This window comes from Microtus ochrogaster, chromosome 24, assembly GCF_000317375.1.
Source record: "Microtus ochrogaster isolate Prairie Vole_2 chromosome 24, MicOch1.0, whole genome shotgun sequence".
NCBI classification, from domain to species: domain Eukaryota; kingdom Metazoa; phylum Chordata; class Mammalia; order Rodentia; family Cricetidae; genus Microtus; species Microtus ochrogaster.
In genome coordinates this window covers 27,374,379-27,387,155 of record NC_022024.1, presented here as the reverse complement: position 1 = coordinate 27,387,155, position 12,777 = coordinate 27,374,379, and positions in this window count along the sequence as shown.

The following is a 12,777-nucleotide window of genomic DNA, read 5'->3' as shown; positions in this document are numbered from 1 at the left end:
CGCGGCTCGGCCGGGAAGGAGTGCAGGGAGGACGACGCGCGGCGGGCTCGCTCCGGCAGCCTGTGCCGCGGCGGCAAGCCCTGCGCGCTCCGGAGCCGCTTCCTCCTCGCCCGCCTTCGCCGGAGAGTTCCTCTGTGCGGCGCGGGCGCTCGCGGGGAGGCGCGGAGGGGAAGGGAGGGGACGGGCGGAGGGGAGCGAGGCGGCGGGGAGGGCTGGAGAGGTTGGGTGCGCTTGTGCGTTTCACTTTCCCATTGTGAAAGTGGGATGCAACTGGCCCCTTCCTCATCCTCTTCCTCCTCCGCCCTCCTCCTCTCGCCCGCCCTCCCTCCACGCCCATCTCCCCTCCCCTCTTGATTCGGTGAGATCGGGAGGAGGGAGGTCTCGTAATTTGGGTTACTGTGTAGGTGGCCTCTTTCATCTATTCATAACAAAGCTGAGCCGCCTGCCGCGGCCGCCGCGGCTGCCACCATAGCCCCTAGCTCGCCCCGGGTTCCCCCAGCGCGGTAACCTCGCACCGAGCTGGCTCCCGCGCTCGCCAGCCCGCTGGGCTGCTCCAACGCCCGGGTTTTGTTTACGAGAGCAGCCGCGGGCAGAGAAGCGCGCGGAGCCCGGACACGGGGTCGAAGGGGTTGCTGCAGAGGCCCAGGGCTTGAGCCCTTGGGAGGCTGAGAGGGCGGCTGACAGGTGTGGAGCGGAGGGAGGGAGAGAGGCCCCAGATGAGCCGGGGAGCTGCGGCCAAGAGAAGGGGAGCGGGGCGGTGTGTGTGTGGGGGGGGGGGACCAAGACGCCCCTGTGACAGGGGGTGGGTTTCCCCGGGTCAGAGCTTGATGGGAGAAAGGCGCCACAGGCTCGTTGTGGACAATCCCTCAGGCCAGAGCTCTCCTATTTGAAAAGGCTCCCTAGTCTCCCTTGGCAACGGACTCCCAGGCTCTCAAACCTAGCACTTAGAAAGTTCTGCTCACTATCTAACCCTAATGACAATAGCTAACATTTATTGAGTATTTGCTACATTCTGGGCGTAGTTCTAAATGCAACGTGCCGATTTCTAGTCACTTAATACACAAAACAAGTATTAATTAGTGACTGTTACCATTCTTACCCAGTTTTTGAGAAAGGTCTTGGAGACGCTGTGGGACCCACCAGGGTACAGCTGTTGACAAATGACACGGCTGAGGTTCGAATCCACCCCTCACCCCTCTTGTAAGGAGCCTCTTACAAGCATCCTGCTAGGCCATGCCACCTGTGGCCACTAAAACACTCCCCAGAGATCATTGAAGCAAAACTGCACTGTGCTCAGCCATTGCTCCCATCCCAGAGCCTGGTACTCTCACGCTCCCAGAGGTTCTTCCTCTGCCACCATGTCCCACTTCTTTCCTTTGAGAGCCTCTGAGGTCTCACTACTTCATCCAGGGAGCAACTGTTAGCTGGGTTGTCACCTAAAGCCACCAAGAATTTCTGGAACAGAAAATCACTGTGCTCCGCTCAACAGGCCCTCAGAAGAGGGCTCCCCAGAGGCAAGTCCAGGTGCTTCCAACCCTGGGCAGATGGAGAAGAAACTAAAGGACCTTGGGGAATGATCTACATTCCTTCCCAGATCTTTCCCACATTGTGGACCACAGCTGGCCACTGTGGTCTTTCCTCCAAGTCAGCCCAGCTCTGGATGAAATCAGATTTTGTTTTGTTGTTTTTGTAGTGGGTGGGATGGCTGGGTGAGGCCAAATCTCCTCAGAGGCCAAATTTGCAGCGCCAGGCACCTGCTGCATGGTTGATACTTCCCACGGGCACTGCTTCAGGCTTTCTCCCAGGGTTGAGAGAGGAGCTTGGAAAAAGGCAAAAGAGAGGAGAAATGAAGTGGGCTGGAAGCTTGGGAACCTAACCTAGATGCACAGCTGATGGAACTGTATTGGGGTGGATGGAGCTTAGTGGCCTTGAACCAGGCCTTGGCTTCCATTTCCCCTGTACACACACATACACACACACACACACACACACACACACACACAACACATCCCTTCAGCAGCAGTTTTGAAAAACTGGGGTCAGTGGTCATCTTTCCTTGTGTACGCTCCTCTTCAGGGAACGGCTATCCTTGTTCTTGCCTGGCAAAGCGTGGGCAGTGCCAGTGCTCTTAGATGCCAGTCGGAGGTCGACCCTTCTGTAGTGACAGGAAGTGGAGGAAAGAAAAGGGGGAAGGGAGGAATGTGGGGCTAGGTTGATGCTCATATGAACCTCTTCAGCAAGCAAATCAGATGGTTTGACTGCTATTGAGGAAAAAAAAAATCAGGCCATCTTCCCCCATTCCCCATCACTTGGAATATTTCAGAGATTTTTTTTTTTTGCATTGCTGATATCAGAAAAAAAAATAACCCTCTCCCAAAGGACACTGGTCCCTCCCTCCCCATCGGCACAGGGGGGGCCTATGGATCAGTCTCCCTCCAGTTTTGCTGTGAGTGATCAACATGGCGGTTCTAGTGGCTTCACAAAGGGACAGTGGCAGTGGTGTGTGCTGAGAAGCGGAATTCGATTCCATTTCGGAGATAGTTTTACTTCACTGGTAACCGAGTCATTACCCTAAATCCTGTAGAGTTGCTACAATCAGCTGCAGACCATCTTGGAAGCCATTTGGATTAGACACACTCTACGGTGTGGCATTTTGATCACTGCTCAGTTCTTTGCCGCTGCCGTGTTGGAAAAGAAACATCTTACAGAAATTACCAGCAAGGAGTAGAAGTAGCTCTAATGGTTCCTGTGTCTTTTTATTTTGCTGAGACCATAAGAACCTCCTGCAAGCAGGTTCCCCTTTTCCTCCTGTTTAATCGTATGCAGACTCCTAGGGTGGGAGAAACCAGAATCCATGCTAACTTTTTGGCATGAAAAAAAAAATTACAGGCGGTCAGGAAGCCTGGGAGCAACGTTCTTTGCTGATCCTGCCCCATTTTGAGCAAATGCCTTTGCCCCTTCCCAATTTTCTCCTATACTAAAGCTCCACCTTCAGGACATACACTCACATGTGAAAAGTGTGGGAAATATGAACAACCTAAGTAAACATTTAGGCACGGGGTCTGTTTCTCTTGGATGGTTTTCTCTTAGACACACCCATCTGGCCCAAGGGTGTGCAGCCCATTCGTGACAAAGCTTCCTTCTCTCCACCAGGCTCAGTCCATCTTGTTGGGTGTCCCTATGGTCTATTTCGGAACTTCTTGTAGCACGAATGGCTGAAACCCAAACAAAAGAAGGTGGTACAGATAAGATCCATCCTCCAGACAGACCCGCTACCACGGAAACAGGCAGTTCAGACGGGTTCTGAGCAGTTGTACACACAGCTCTCTCTGGCTGGAAAAGTCTTCATAATGAGAAAATATCCATTCCCTCAGGTACGGAAGGCAATCTGGGTTAACCAAGCCATCTACAATCAGACTCATTTTTGCTGGACAGGGCGGTATAGATTGTGCGGTTTCCTGCTGAGACTCGAGATGTTAAGAGCCGTTTACTAGGCAATTGGTCACAGTCACAAGATGGCTATCATCCACGTTCATACTTCACTTTTTTCTTACCCTTTAAGAAACAAACTCTGGGTTGATGGAGCTAGAAGCAGCCGAGAATCTTAGTTCTGGTGATCAACAGATTCTTTACACACCTATCTATGTAGCTACAACGTTGCCCTGCTTGGATTTCAGACCAGCCACATTGTCTCCACACCTCCGCCTCCGTATAGATGCGGTCTTCGTGCTGAAGACATTATCAGAGTTCCTGACCCCTTTGGCTGACTGGCAGGAAAATGAAACAAACTAGCTTCCTCCCTGGCCTCCTGATGATCAGATAGTTGAGCAGTACAGTAGAGGAAGTGCTGCTTTATAGTTTGGGTTGATGCCGAGAGGCGGGTGGGACAAAGTTCAGCCGCTGTGAAGCGTCAGTCAAGTACGGCACCCTAAGATGTGGCTGAGGGGGTCTGCCTGTGACACCTGTCGCTGCAGGGATGCCTAGATGACTGATCTGTCTGACCAGGTGGGTATGCCCTTCCTACCTCAGCACTGTTCACATCCTTCTCAATGCTACATGCTCCAAAGACAGCTACCCTCCCTCATGAGAGAAGATCATTGGTCAAGGGTAGCTTGGCTGTATTCTAGAATCTTCAGTGCTACATGCTTCCCTCACGAAGGAAGGCCATTGGTCAAGGGTAGCTTGCCAATGTGCTCAAGCCTTACACCAAGTTCTCAAGATGTGAGTGAGGGAGGGAGGCCAGGGCCTGGTCCTGTCTGTCACTCAACACGGCCTTGGGTGGATGGAGAGTAGACTTCCATGCTTGGTGATAGTACTCAGCTGGAGGTTCCTGGAAAAAGACTGGGTGTCGTGATGCAATGTGAGCTCACCCCAACATTCCAGTTGTCTTCCTTACGTCATGGCTTAGCAGAGGTGCATGCCACTTCCCAGCCGAGTGACAATTAAAGACGAAAGAACAGAATGGGGCATTCAGCACCACTAATCTTAGAGTCCCAACAATGACCTTCTTTAAGCTATAGAATACAGGGGCCTTCACCACTATAAGGGTCTATGGAAAGAACGGAAAACGCCAAATCTTACTCCAAGGCTACGAAGCCCGAGACATCAGCCTGGTACTCGGTATCTCATTGCTGAAGTGGCATGCTATGCTGGTTAAGTCTTTGTCAACTTGACACAAACTAGATTCACCTGGGAGGATGAAATTTCAATCCAGAAATCGCTGCCATCTGATTGGCTGGTAGGCAAATCTGTAGGGCATCTTCTTGATGAATGACGGATGCAGAAAGGGCCAGCCCGCTGTGGGTGGTACCACCCTTGGGCAAAGGGTCCTGAATTGTACGAGCATGCCCGGGGGAGCAGTCCAGTAGGCAGTGTTCCTCTGCAGTCTCTGCCTTAGTTCCTGACCTGACTTCTCTTTATGATGGCCTCTAAGCTGTATGATGAAATAAGCCATTTCCTCCCCACGTCACTGTGGGTCTTGGTGTTTATCGCAACGATAGACAGCAAACTGGGCCACGCATGCAGCCTCACAGCATGACTTCAAGTGCTCAAACCTATCCACGGTGAAGAATCGAACGCCATTCCTGATTGACAGCTAAACAGAGTTAAGTCATCAGTAGCCTTGCAGTTCCGTAGATCTGCAGGAAGGAGGCAAACTCATCAGCTAGTTACATCTTCCGGTTTGGGACACTTCTGTGACTTGGGCTGTCTCTTAAAATTAAACCCTTCTTAGAATTTTTTTTTGAAAATTTGTGTATATCCTTATTTGTATTTTTTTCTTATAGTTCCTTTGAAATGAAGCACTGAAAGGTTATTGGGGGTAGACACAAAATATTAATCCTTCTTTTAAAAAAAATCATCTTATTGCCCTGCGGTGGTGACGCACACCTTTAATCCCAGCACTCAGGAGGTAGAGGCAGGCAGATTTCTGTGAGTTTGCAGCCAGCCTAGGTCTACAGGGTGGGTTCCAAGTCAGCCAGGGCTGTTACAAAGAGAAACCCTGTCTTGAAGAAAAGAGAAAGAGAGAAAAAGAGAGAGCCATCCTTCCCTGCCTCTGCTTAGCCATGACATTTTAGAGACTCACTGTTAGTATAATCCTGGGCCCCGAGTCCCTGGAGAACTGGCAGCTTGGCAAAGCTCATTCAAAGAGAAGAGCTGCCACCACGGAGGCCTCCATATTAATAATAACTCAGACTCTTAAAATGAATAGCCGATGATAAGATTAACAGGCAGATAACTCCACAGTCACTTGTACTTCCGCTTCCTCGAGATTCTGGTGGGGAGATGCTCAGAGCTGACAATGAAGTTGCCGGACTTCGTGGCGAGCAGGCTGGCGCTGTCTGCAAAACTCGCGCCGTTTATTCGGCTGCCCCTGCCCTCCCAAGAAAATGTTGCTACCAAGCCTGGGAGGGAGCAATCGGAATGAGTTCTGAGCATGGGCAGTGGCTATCGGGTAGCTGGGTGTGCGGTCTTGGGGAAGAGGGGGGGGAATCACTCCTGATCCTTATCCACTCTGGGAAGGCACTGGGGACACAGTGGCTCTACAGGCATCCCTGACCCGAACGGCCTCATTCCCAGAATCCCACAAGTAAAGACGGAACATTTTCTTGCCCTTCTGCTCCCTTTGGTCATTTTCAATGTGTGTGCGCATGTGTGTGCCTGCATATGAGGAAGGTCAGAGGTCGACCTTCCTCTGTGGCTTTCCACTTTATCTTTTGAGACATGATTGCTCACAGAACCTGAAGCTCACTGAGTCAGTTAGACAGGTTGACCAGTAAGCCTCAGGGATCCACCCCATTTGTCCAGGGGTTATTTAACATACAACATCGTACCCAGTATTTACATGGGTGCTGGAGATCCAAACCTCAGTTTCCCATGCTTGTATAGCACTTTTCTGACTGAGACCTCTCACAGTCCTTTCCATAGAAAGATTTTTTTTCTTGTATGTTATGAGTGTTTATCTATGTGTATATAGGTGTGCAGGATGTGTACCTAGTGCCTGAAGAAGCGGGAAGAGGGCACTGGATCTGTTGGAAGAGGAATAGAGCAACAGACAGTTGTGAACCACAATGTAGATTCTGGGAGCTAAACCTTGGTCTTCTGCAAGAACAGCCCTCTTTTCTCTGGCCAGCCTCCTTCTTTTTTAAGAGAGCATCTTGCTGTATAGCCTAGGCTAGCCTTGAACTATAAATCCTTCTGCCTTAACCTCTCTAGTGTTAGGATGGTGTACCATGATTAATAGAACCAGAGACAGATATTCAGGTTCAACCTGAAGCTCAGAAAAGCAAAACAGCAAAAATACTGGATATCTCTACCTCAATCCGAAATGGCGATCCTGCCTCCAGGAATCTCAGAATGAGGCTGTGTCTGAGAGCTGTCTCCTCCCATTTTATATTCCTCTCTAGTGCCGGGATTAAAGGTGTGCACCACTACTGCCCAGTTTCTATGGCAAACTAGCATGGCTACTGGGATTAAAGGTGTGTGTCACCACTGCCTGGTCTGTAAGACTGACTAGGGCAGCTGTTTTACTCTCTGATCTTCATGCAAGCTTTATTTATTAAAATACAAATGAAATATCACTACAGGATGGCAGTCACATGTCTCCATGCCTGGCTCCTTTTTGGCTTTTTAAAAATCATTTGCAGAGACGTGACTGTAAAACCACCACCGCCAAACCAGGTGCCTGTTTACTATACAAAGTGCCTTGAGGTTGCAGGTCAGGGTACCTCCCTGGAGCCCCATCTCTTCCTCCCCTTCTCTAGTCCTTCTCCCTACTTCTCCTTGCCCATCTTTGCTGCACAGTTCTCCCGGTCGTCCTTGATTTTCCCATCCTGCTCTATACCAGAAGTCTGCATCTACAGATGAGACCGTCTTTTGGCTTCTGACTGGATTTAGCCAATGGGAGGTTCTGTGGGAGATCCAGGCGTGGAGAGCTAGGATGAAGCTCAGATACTTAGTCCTCCAGCTCCCTCCCCACCGATCTGTGTGCTAGTTGTGACCATGCCCTCTCCTAACTGCAGCCATAGGCTGCCCTGGTTTCCTCAGAACCCCTCACTCCTTGGACCTGTGGCGTGCACTCTCTCCTGCTGATGCTGGCCTCAGTGTGTCCCCCCCCACCCCTGCCCATACCTCAACCATCACCCCCTTTTTTGATGCTTCTGTTTGGGTCACTTCCTTCCTGCCAGAATATAACTAGCAACTCAACCTACTTCAAAGGAGGATCCAGAAGAGATCTTCAGCTGTGACATTTGGTTTATCTGTTGTGGCCAGCGTGAGAGACTAGGCAGAATACATCTCCTTTGTTTCCAAATGGCTGGTGCCTCCAGATCTGGCAAGTGGGGGAAAGGCAAAAGGTACATTTCATTCCCTCCGCACAGACTTTCCTAAACTAAATTCAGCCCATTGATAGAAACAAATGGAAACCCTACTGGGCAAGATTATTATTTTTTTTTCTCCAGTTAAAACATAAAACTAAAATGCTTTAAAAGTAAAGCGGGGCTACCCAGGGGCCAAGGGCTCAGGAGGTGGTGGGGGCACAGGGGCAGTTATGATCTCTGGAACACTGTTGAATGTTTGAAGTATATTTTCAAACAAGACACAGAACCGAACAGACAGCTTTTTTCCTCTTTAGACATTCCACCAAGTCTGAGCTCCAGCAGCTGCCCCGACATAGCCTAGAAATTTCATGTCTGCTCATTGTCACCAAAACAGAATCAGGAAGCGATCTCCATACTCCGTCACCTCCAGGCCCCGTCTTAGCCCACCACAACTAATATTTAAAGAGATAAATTGGAGACTCTGGCTTCCTTCACTGCTCCAGCCACTTTCGGGTGGTAGGAATGTGAGCCACCTTAAGTTCTAAAGATGGCCCATTTTAGAAGGTACTCCCCCCTCCAAGGCTTCTGACTTCGCCTCTCAGAGCCAACCAATCTGAAACACTCATTTCCTCATTTATAGGACGTCTCAATGGCAATTAAATATTTACGGTGTCAAAGGTCCTTTTGCACATCACGAAAGCTGCAGATTTTATAGCGAAATGGAGTTTTAATTGTGAGGAAAGGCACAGGCACAAATCTGGAGTCAAATAAAAGAGCCGGAGAGCCCTTTCTTAGGCTCTTTGGTTTGGCGGTAGTGATAGAGATGACTAGGAGCGTGTTAAAGGGGCAGTGGGCTCACCTTGGCGTGTGATCCTGCAAACTAGACTTCTTGTTGGCAGAAAGGCTGCCGGTGTTGGTGTGTGCTGGGGCCAGGGAGCAGAACAGGGCTGAAGGAAGGCCTTGTGGTTCTCCCGGAGACTCTGAGGAGCCCGCATGCCTCATCCTCCACTCTGTGTAGGTAGGGACCGCACCCCAGCACTCACGATCCCTATGTGCCCACATCCTCCTACCTCTCAGTGCCCTCCCAGCTACCCCAACCCCCAGCTGGTCCAATATAATGATCAAGTTCTTGGACCACAGAGGAGGCTGTGGTAAAATGGAGGCTTGCCCAAGGAAGCAAGTGGGACTGAAAGCCAACTAACCCCCGCTCACTAGTCCCTGCCTTCTGAGAGAGGGGCTGCTGGTATCCTAAGGAAGAGATGCCGTTTTGTAACAGGATACAATGTCCCTAGTCAGGGCATGTCCACGTCCTATGTGAGGTAGCCTTGGGCTCTCTGAGCCTCAGCATCCTCATGGTTGATTGGAACAAACGTCACACCTCATGGGGGTTTCAGAAATACCGAATGAGATAGTATGTGGGGGAGATGCATTCAACACACTGCCTGGCTCACAGAATCTAATTGGTAAATAGTGACATTGCTACTATTATTTGGCTCTGAGACCCCAATGCTATGTCAGCACACTATATTAGTTTCCTACAGTTTCCATAGCTGAGCCCCCTAGACTGGCTGGTTTAAAACAAACAAAATCTTTATCTTCCTAGCTCTGAGGCTGGAAGTCTACGGTTGTGCTGTAGGCAGGGCTGGTTTCTCTGGGCATCCTGAGTCTGTCCTTTATACCTTCATATGGGATGAGTTCTCTTTTGGGGGACAGCTGCACACCAGTTTCCTCCGAGACTAAAACATCCCATCCTGCAGGGACACTCCTTCACTGGGAAGGTAAACAACTCCGAAGAGTTTCAGGAAGTCCCTGAAGCTGATCAGATTCACTAGGCCCCTCCCTGCCAAAGAAAGCAACAAAAGCTCAGAGCACCCCTCAGATAATCAGAGACAAGTTGCAAAGAAGATTCTGAGACCAGACCAGCCGCCTAGAAGAGACAGAAACCAGTCAAACTATTCAAGGGGTTTAGACCAATGGAGGCACCCGGAAAGGATGCTTTCCTGCTGAGCCGCTTGCAGGCTGTTCAGTGCACTCTGGGTTCCCTTCTTTGTGAGCTGTCACCCTTGCTGGAGTGGGTTTGGGTGACACAGCTGTCTTTGAGTCATTTCTGTTCCTGTGAGTAATTCCAATTAATCTCATTGGTTCACCAAGTCGGGCTTTGGCGGGGTCTGTTCTTGGGTCTGTCATGAGCTGCCTCTCTGGGGTGAGTGGATGTGTGTAGCATCTCCTCGGGAAAAGTTTTGTCATAGAACAGGGACAAAGTCTCATCACTGCAGCCAGACTTCAGCCTCTAGAGAGAGACCCTGTCATCAATAATACTATTAGGATCACAAGGTCACTAGCTCTATGTGGTTCAGCCTAACCAAAGCCAAAGACGCAAAACCTAGTTGATAAAAACACATTCCTTGGTCTCCATAGAACCCAGAGGTGATGGCACACATGCCTTTGGAAGGGATAAACTTAGCATCAGGCATGGAAGAGGGGCGCCAAGAAAATTGGCATTAAGCAAATAGTCTTGACTCCAAAGCCAACCCTTCCCTGGTTGCCTTGCTATGAAAGAGACTGTGTAGATTAACAAGCCAACCCACGGCAGAAGGGCCAGGGCGCTCCCATGGCTTCAGCAGGTAGAGTCCAAGAGCCTGGATCCATAAGCAGCTCCATCTCAGCTTCCCCAGTTTCTTACCCAGCACTTAGATCAGGTTTGCCATTTGGCTCTTATTCTTGTTATTGCTCCAAAAACCAAGAATTTATTTGGGCACTTTCATACCCAGTTTAAGGAGTCTTGGGTCAGAGCGAGGGATGTGACTGGGGCTGTCTATTTTCAGCAGGGTTGGCCATGTCTCTTAAGCAAACTGGGTCCTTTCCTGCCTCTACATTTTTATATTTTCAGCAATTTTACCTAAAATACCCACCCTTATCCCTTACTTTGCAAACTCCTATTCATCTACCACTTTTTTTTTATGTGTGTCTTTCTTTAGATTATATTTAAAAAAAATTCTCGGGTGGACTCAACTCCTTTAAAAAAAAATGACAGTAGAGCCGGGCGGTGGTGGCGCACGCCTTTAATCCCAGCACTCGGGAGGCAGAGGCAGGCGGATCTCTGTGAGTTCGAGGCCAGCCTGGTCTACAAGAGCTAGTTCCAGGACAGGAACCAAAAGCTACAGAGAAACCCTGTCTCGAAAATTAAAAAAAAAATGACAATAGAGCTTGGGATATAGTTCAGTGAGAGAATAGACATTTAGTAGGCGTAAGGCTGTGGAGATTGGATGGATAGATGGGTGGGTAAAAGATGGGTGGACGGATGGTTGGATGGATGAACCGATGGATAGGCAGACAAAAGCATAGACCAAGGCTCGTTCTTATCACTGCTATTCTTCTGAGACTAGGGACGGCACCTCAACCTCTCCACACAGTCCCTTTCAGGAGGGGGCACCCTGCAGGTGTCAATGCAGGCAGTGATCCGTGAAGAGAAGAGACGGAAAACTCGGTTCAGATGGACTTCATCAACCCGGATCGGACTTGGGGAGGAGGACGCCGGGTGGTTCATTGTCAGCCCATTTAAAACACAGACCAGTTTGGGGGAAAGTCTCTAGGCAACAATCATTCCTCTTCCAGGTTTCTAGGCAACAATCATTCCTCTTCCAGGTGCGCAACAAAGCTGAAGGTGTGGATACATGGAAACTCCTTTACAGAGGAGAGGCGGCTGCAAGGGCGGGTTCCATAGCTAAAAGGCCTAGAGTCTCCTGTGGCCCCTACCTGAGATAGCAGAGGCCAGCAGGCTATAAAGTAGCTGTGACATCTCCCCTGAGGAGGAATTTTATTAACTGGGAGCTAGGGCGGGAGAATCTGGGGTAAAAATTCTTGGGGGTTTGGGTGAGGTCTACCTCTGCAGCAAAGGGTGGGTGAGGTCTGCTGCCACAGATAGCAAAAATGTCACCAGGTCACTAGCAGTATCCGCTGCCAGCTTTCTGGGTGGGGAAACAGGTGAACAGGTGTTTCATCTCCTCCATGGAGGGCCATGCCTGGTTTCCCTAGCGATCTGTGGACAAAAAGACCTTTGTGGTCCCCACACTTTGCTGTCTCAAAGCCTTCATTTACTCACTTATATCCTTAACAAGAAACTCCCTGGGCTCTGCTGAGGCCAGGCATGTGGTAGGGATTAAGGGAATAGCCAAGAGCAACGTTCCATCCTCTGCAGTTTACGGGGCACAATACAGGGTCAGCGTTGAGTAGACATCGTCTGGATGTTTCTGCAAAGACAGGAAACTGCAGGGGTGGGTGTCAACCTTTGAGGGACCCACGGCTCCAAACACATCGACTTGGCATATGCACAATACATATTTACCATTCATGCGCTGACATTCTCCACGGAGACAGAGGCTATAAAAGGAAAAACGCTATACCCTGCCACAAAAAAACTCAGTATTGACAAGATGCAAGGGCAGCCGCCAAATGCAAGACTGAGCATTGAGTCTGGGCTATTTGTTAATTTACATCACCTCTCAAACTTTGTTTGAAAATGGCTTTGTGTTGAAAAGGGAAGAGTCTTATACTGTAATTATGTTAGACAAGCTTATAATAATTATAATAATTATCAACCGAGTGCCAATAATGCTTTAAGAACTCCGCTGAGCATAAAGATCATATTAGTATCTAACAGGTATTTAAAATTAAGCTCTTTAAAATGGAAAGGGCACAGATTCGGCATTTTTCTGTTTTTCAATAAGCAAAGATTCTGACAAAGAATTACCCTCCTTTTATTTTTCTCTTAGAAACTTGTTTACATGAGAAACTTTTGCTGAGTCCACGGAGAATTTAAGTGACGCATTTTCTTAACATGCATTGAATGATATACTCTGTTTTGAAAAATATGACATCTGATTATATTTTTGGACCACTACGGGGTGGAGGATTTCGGAATTAACAGACGAGCAAGTTTTCATAGACATAGGGGTTGTAC